The 7,373-nt window shown below is 39.5% G+C and overlaps 1 long non-coding RNA gene across 2 annotated transcripts; it reads right to left on the minus strand.

The window, feature by feature from the left end:
- Positions 1-303: 303 nt before the first annotated feature.
- LOC137237480 (uncharacterized) lies at positions 304-6,931 on the minus strand. 2 transcript variants are annotated; one of them, XR_010948966.1, is made up of 10 exons: positions 6,512-6,931; positions 5,973-6,450; positions 5,682-5,908; positions 5,392-5,621; positions 5,022-5,338; positions 4,693-4,968; positions 4,455-4,633; positions 4,257-4,374; positions 1,343-1,727; positions 304-1,283 (listed from the first exon to the last, which is right to left on the minus strand). It is a non-coding gene; the product is annotated as an uncharacterized lncRNA (long non-coding RNA). The 2 variants fall into 2 exon arrangements; XR_010948965.1 differs by having other exon boundaries at positions 4,257-4,399.
- Between the last annotated feature and the right edge of the window lie 442 nt (positions 6,932-7,373).

A 7,373-nucleotide genomic window follows, 5' to 3' on the forward strand; every position in this document is an offset into this window, starting at 1 on the left:
TTCAAGCAATAATTCTGCAACCCTTAGCAGGAGTATTGATTGGTTTCAAATCTAATTCCGACAGCAATCGTATCACGACATCCCATATTATATATGCACATGAAATTGTAACTTAAATTAATACAGTTCATATAAAGAAAAGTAAGTATTTTAATAACAAATAAACTCGCTTAATTGGTTTTCGTTTTCCAATTGAAATCTTTTCCAAGCGAACAGAAAATAATTTTAAGCTTTAGAAAAAACTGCAATTATTTGAATCAATTTAAATCTACAACTTAAAGCTAATTAGAAATTCAGATTAGATTTACTCTTTTTTTTTTCAGATCAAGAATATTCAAAGGTGTCGTGGAATCCGATTGCTGTCGTAATTGATGAACTTAAAAATGTGCGACTAGTAATTGAGTCAGACTTATTATTGTTCTAAATCTAATCATTCAAGCAATAATTCTGCAACCCATAGCAGGAGTATTGATTGGTTTCAAATCTAATTCCGACAGCAATCGTATCACATCCCTTATTATATATGTACGTGATATTGCAACTTAAATTAATACAATTGATATAAAGAAAAGTAAGTACTTTAATAATAACATAAACTCTCTTAATTGGTTTTTGTTTTCCAATTGAAATCTTTTTCTAAGCGAGCAGAAAATAATTTTAAGCTTTAGAAAAAACTCCAATTATTTGAATAATCTACAACTTAAAGCTTAGTAGAAATTCAGATTAGGTTTACTCTTTTTTCAGATCAAGAATATTCAAAGGTGTCGTGGAATCCGATTGCTGTCATAATTGATGAACTTAAAAATGTACGACTTGTAATTAAGTCAGACTTATTATTGGTCTAAATCTAATTATTTAAACAATAATTCTACAACCCATAGCAGGAGTATTGATTGGTCTCAAATCTAATTCCGACAGCAATCGTATCACATCCCTTATTATATATGTACGTGATATTGCAACTTAAATTAATACTGTTGATATAAAGAAAAGTAAATACTTTAATAATAAATCAACTCTCTTAATTGATTTTTGTTTTCCAATTGAAATCATTTCCTGTGCATGCACATCGCTAACCTGTGTTGGCAAAAGATATGATTATACTGTCTTCGATAGATAGTCGGACGAGCCGCTACTCGGCGAAGTAGAGATGACCGTTGTGTCGGTGGCAGCTGTTACAACAGCAGTTCCTAACTTCACACCATCCGTACGGTGTGATGAAAGCTTCACTGCCTTTTCCAATTGCTTGGCGCCAGCAATTTTTGCTGTTTGTAACGCTTTAGCTGTAATGCAAATATATAGATGGGTTAAAGTGGTTTTCGTATGTTATTCAACAACTCACCATATACCATCATCACTGCCTCCTCATCGATTTTGAATATGTGTACTGTTTCAGTATTCAGACCCAGTTCGTTTGGTGCAATATTTTCGATTTGATGAATATGTATACTATCCGTTAGGCAGACAATTAGGTGCAATCGATTCATTCATATACTGTGGGTATTTGAGCCGTAGACGCAATGGCAGATATTTTGATTCTTTTTGAAGTGTAACATTTGTAAACAGTTGGGTTTCTCTGCTGTCACCATCACCACTAGAGAGCTATTGAAGAAACCCTCGACCAAGATAATATGTGAGATTTACACGCATAGATTTCTTCCACCTTTTCACAGTTATTGATGGAGAAAATGCGAAAGCCATATTTACCATCCAATACCGAAATAGAACTGTAGAGGAAGAAACATTTTATAAAATTTAATAAAATCAAAAAATGATAGTTGTGCTAAAATGGGGTAACGTATTGTATGTTAAAGTATAGCGAAGTCTCAGCGGCTTTGTCCTGGTGAAAATTGGGTTTGAATAGGTTTTATTCTTCATTCTTAGAAAAATGTACGAAGGTACCTGGTAGGATATTAAAAATCCTCAACGCTTTTTTTGCTATAACTTAAAAAACTCATATTCAAACTTCTGCTTAACTTCTACATATCAATAGCTACCTTTACCACCAGGAGTCACTATTGCTTCTACGCCTATGCTATTGTTTCCTACATCGATGAGCTTTGTAATAAAATAAACAGCTATCTCCCTAATCTCTCCAGTTTTGTCGCCTCGCGAAACCTGATATTGTCACCAACCAAATCATCGGTGACCTTATTTAAAACATGACCGCGCCAAATGTCGACCATATGGCATTACCCTACCGACTGTCTTACACTCTAAAATTTTGGGTGTGACTTTCGATCAGGATCTACATCTTGGAGAGCATGCACTAGCAATTGTAACGAAAATCGTCGTTGGTGTGAGGTCTTAGCCGATCTCCAGATCTGTAGAAAAGGAGCTTATTAGCTTAATGCTTAAGATGATGCGGGAATAACCAAGTAAGCTCCTTCCAACCTTTGATTCGGGGGATGGTATAATGGTATGAAGATGATAGCGTGCGACAACATCGCGAGCTTGCGATGGCTGGAGGAAGTGGTAGGTAACAAAAGTTAAGGTATGGATACCATGCGTGATGAAGTCGGAGGATACACTGCGACTTTTGCAGAATCAGAATACGAACATACCGACACAGGATTCGAAGGTCCTTACTGTATCTCGGCCTACGGACGAAGGTTAGTTATACATCTTCCAAATAAACAAGCAGGCGGAGGATATATTGTACGCGCAGCTTGGAAAAATGTCCTTAGGTACAGGCAAAATGTATATGCGACTCAGGAAAAGAAGTCGCGGGTATTAAAGTCCTAACACGGTGGACGTCGAAAAGGACCTCAAAAGCCTAAGGGAAAAAAGACAGGTGGAGGTAGCCCACGTCACCCCGAATGTGTTAGAAGGGGACCAACAGCCAGATGGTGCTGTGAGTCGCACAGAGGAACACCCGGCACAACTAGTACAAGAGGCTGAAGGGGGCTTCGAACACTCTAAACCAAAAGGGCTAGAGGAGGACGACGACGTCACGATGAAGGTGCTGGAGGGGGACAAGCAGCCCATTGGTACTGCGAGTCATACAGATAAACCTCCAACACAGTAAAGTGGCGTCGAGCGAACTCCTCCTAACGCGCTGATCCAGGAGCCGTGGCTTCCATCGGGAGGAAAGGGTTCTGGACTTAGCGCGCGCGGATTTGGCGTTTACTATGCGCAAACGGAAGGACGGGTGCGAGCTGTAGTAATGGTAAGGAAACAGCTGCATTCATATATGCTGCCTAATTACACTACTGAGGACCTCGTAGTGGTGGTGAAATCGCCGGGCTCAGATGGTACATGTCCGGCCATGCTACAAGTTTCAAGTAGGGTGGTCGTGGGATGGCTTAAAATAATATTCGATGGGTGCATAAACTGAATCATGTACCGCACTCTTGGAGAACTGCTCGTGTAGCTTTCCTACCAAAGGCGGGGAAGATCGGTCACGTGTATCCCAAAGATTATAGACCCATAATTTCTGTTCAAAACCTTTGAGAGGCTGATAGATGTGTACATAAAGTCCAACGTGGATGAAAAGCTGCTCTCCGCAACACAACAGGCGTAGACCAAAGGCAAGTCAGTAGACACCGCATTGCATAGGGTGGTAATAAGCATAGAAAAGCCCTGGAATATAAGGAATATGCTCTAGAAGTCTTCTTAAGCATTGCCGGGGCTTTCTAAATGGGCGATTATTAATGGTCTTAATTACGTTAAAGTACATCCAGCCTTACCCAGATGGATCGACTGCATGTTAAACTGCAGTAAGATTACATCGCAATGGGGATTGTACGCGGCCACGAAATTAGTGGACAGGGGCACTCCGGGTGCTATCACCTCCGCTGTGGACGCTGGTCATTAACCAACTGCTTAGGGGATTCTACGAGGGACCAGAAAAACTTACGGTTTACGCAGATGACGTTGCATATGGTCTTGTTTACAAAGAGGTACAAGGTCCCTAATTGGACCAGGCCTAAGTTAGGAGGGCGACCCTACGGGGAAACCTTGCACAAAATATCTAGGAATGATCCTAGACAGTAAGCTGTCATGGAAGCTCAACGTGGAGGAGAGGGTGAGGAAGGCTTAAACGGCACTTTATGCATGTAAAAGAATGCAAAAGAACCGGCATATACGATCAGAAGGAACTCGATGACGATGCCTCAAAATAACCAAAAGCAATAATTATCATTTCACTGACACAAATTTTATAGTTTTTTCTTCCGGAGTTGGACACAATCTTTTCATAATTTTACTTAACAATTTAAGATTAGAAATTTTTTTCAATTTGTATTTTGACTTACCAGCAACAACAGAATCATGTTTAATTGTACGCCGCACAATCATTATAGCATCATGTAACGAAGCTCAGTTTCTTTCAAAAATTGTTCGGCACCGCCACGTAAAATCAATGTATATGTTCTAACGCAATGTTCATTAACGCAACCTTTAAATAATTATAAACTATAAAAATGAAGTTAATGTCAAACCCACTATCAAACCTTGGAAAATGTTGAAATGTTCACCACCAACTTGACGTTCTTCAAAGTAATCACATTGACCCAAAACACTTGAATTAATATCATTAGCTGTAGTCATAACAGCTCCACCACAAGCTTTCATTGTACGTTTCAAATCTTCTTCTGGTACACTAACAGAACATTTCACGATCTGCAAAATACTGTGTACCAACATCACCAATTGGTAGTTTAGAAAACACAACATTGGCGCCTTACTTACCTATTTTATTGTACAGGAGACGCCATTCAGCATTAACAATTTTCTGAAACTCTTGGACATTGGAGGACATTGCTGTGGCAGAGCATTTTTCCAATAAAGCACTTTATTGTTCCTTTGATTGGCGCTTCCACATGTACAGCCATGTCATATTTTGGTCATGCATAATTATAAAGCTTTACGTATAGCTTTAATGATGATACGTGCATGCACGCCTTCCTCAACATATGGTTTAAATTGTTTTAAGATTTCACCTGCTTAAAGTACTACTGATAAGACCTGATAAGAGAAACATTTTTATTCTACACATTCTAATATAACAAAAAACTTACCTCAGCATTTTGAAATTTGGCGATGTCTACTAGAGTTTTACGGCTGGATTCACAATATCCAATAGTTTCATAATGGTTGCCCCATCATTTGAAATTGTGGCCCTACCACTGGAATCAACAATATGCTTGTCCATACTACGTGAACCCAATTGAATGCGAGGCATTGATGTGGATATGAGTTGAGGTTTACCATGAGAGCTATCGGTACCCAAGCATTTTTTACACAAATACTCATGCATCCAATACAAGTTCAGGACGTTCATATTTATCGACACGCTGTCCGGTATGGCCCAAATGTTGGAAATATGCAGTTGGCACTGTTGAGAAAAAATATGGATCAATGAAAGTAAAAGTGAAAGATTTTTTTTACCATCTCTTGTTACTTTACACATTAGACATTGGAAACGACGACCAGCATCTACAAGTTGCTATTGAGCCTTGCAACGATTAGATCTAATTGCACCCAATTCCCCAAAATTTACAATGGGTGGCTCATATTCACCCTCAACCGTTCGTGCCATTGGTGAGGCGGTAAGTGTAATGGACAAAACTGTTGTTTTTGATAAATCAGCTGTTGCATGTATGCAATACAAAGACGACCTGCAAAGAAGAAAGATCAATGTAATTGCCAAACAAAACATTAATTTCGATTATCGATACCTAACGTAACGTGGCGAGGAGTTACCCTGATCTTCTACCACATATTTTGTGGTCACCAATGGTGGTAATAAAGCCTGTTCATTAGTAATAAAAGCACCACCAGCGCTATTTTGATTTTCAATGATAACGCTTATCGGATTTGGCATCTGATCGGGATCTAAACGGCGTTGGGATTGATCATACTGTTGCGGCTGTTGATATTTACCAGTAACAGGTGCAGGTGGTTGCTAAAGAAAATAACACAAAAATAATCATCAGCAAATTTGTAAATTATTAGTTGTATTAGCATACATTATAACCAGGACGTCCGGACGTGTCCGGGTATTGGGGGTTGACACGGCTTGGGTGGTTGACTGAGCATTGGCGTCTGTCCAGGTTGTGTTGGCGGCATCATAAAAGCCATCAATAACAAGTGCCAAGAATATATCCGCGGCATACCTGCCGACCAAAATGATTCAAGGGGTTGTGATTGCCAACCTCACCTACCCGTGGCGAATCCTGTACCTAACAATTTGGTGTGAACAATTGGTGCCAGTTAACCCTCTGAAATAATCTGCGCAATTGTACGCCATTGTGTTGGCATTAATTAGGCAAAATGCAAAAACTTTTCATCCTCCTCGCGTGACCATTCTGTCTTCTTTAAGCTAGGATCAAGCCATTCGTACCAGCGTGCCTTACATTGCTTGGCAGATTTGCGATGCAGCAGTGATACAATACGTGACCACTGGTTTTTGCCATATTTCATTACAGCTACTTTGAGGATTTCATCCTGAAAGTTATCAATTTAGTTAATAAACGGCCAAGAGTAACCAGTCGCGTCAAATGCTTACCTCAGTGTTTCTCCACACACCACCTTTTATCATTATTCGCGGCATGGTGCTATATAATTGTGAATTCTTTCGATGAGCACAAAAATCAAATCAAAAATTTTTGTCGAAATAAACAGCAAAAATCATTGTATATTAAAGACTTTGGGAAAATTTTAGAATAGCACCCCCGAGTTCGGGGTAAAACTTGGTATCAAATGAAAGAGGGAGTTCTCCCGATCACAAATATATATTTTAAAGTGCGCAAACTTATAATTTAAAGGTTTTGTTGTTAAAGTTTGCAAATTTAACAAATTTCTATAGAACTTTAAATTACAATTTACACATCTTTCAAAACCTTAATCCACATACATATCTATATAAATTGGCAACGATAAACTTAAATTGCATTTTAGTATATTTCACATTTCATTTTTGCATTGTTTTCACTTTATGAGGTGGGTTTGGTCAAAGGCTGAGGTATGCACAAGTCAATCCAGAGTCGGATGGAGGTCCCACTTCCCCCACCTAAATAAATACACAATAAATTAGTGTTTTGATTTCGAACACACACACACGCGCGGCTCTTAGGCTAAAATATCCACAACCTTGAATCCAGGAGAGAGAGAGAGATGCTCACTAGGTAGTGTCGCTGACAATATAGTGTAACCCAAGGACGACGGCTCTCCACAGAGAGAGGGAGATAAAGTGCTAGCTAAGCGGTGGCTGAGATGGTGAAGACGACGGTGGCTCTCGCTAAGGGGTGCTAACGGCGGTAGTAATGACGGCGGTAGTTAGGACCACGCCCGAAGAGAGAGTACAGAGTGACGGTGGCGCTCACCAAATAGCTATGACGACGGGGGTGGCTAGACTTCGGGATGGGATG

The sequence above is a fragment of the Eurosta solidaginis genome, chromosome 1 (assembly GCF_040869045.1).
Source record: "Eurosta solidaginis isolate ZX-2024a chromosome 1, ASM4086904v1, whole genome shotgun sequence".
NCBI lineage: Eukaryota > Metazoa > Arthropoda > Insecta > Diptera > Tephritidae > Eurosta > Eurosta solidaginis.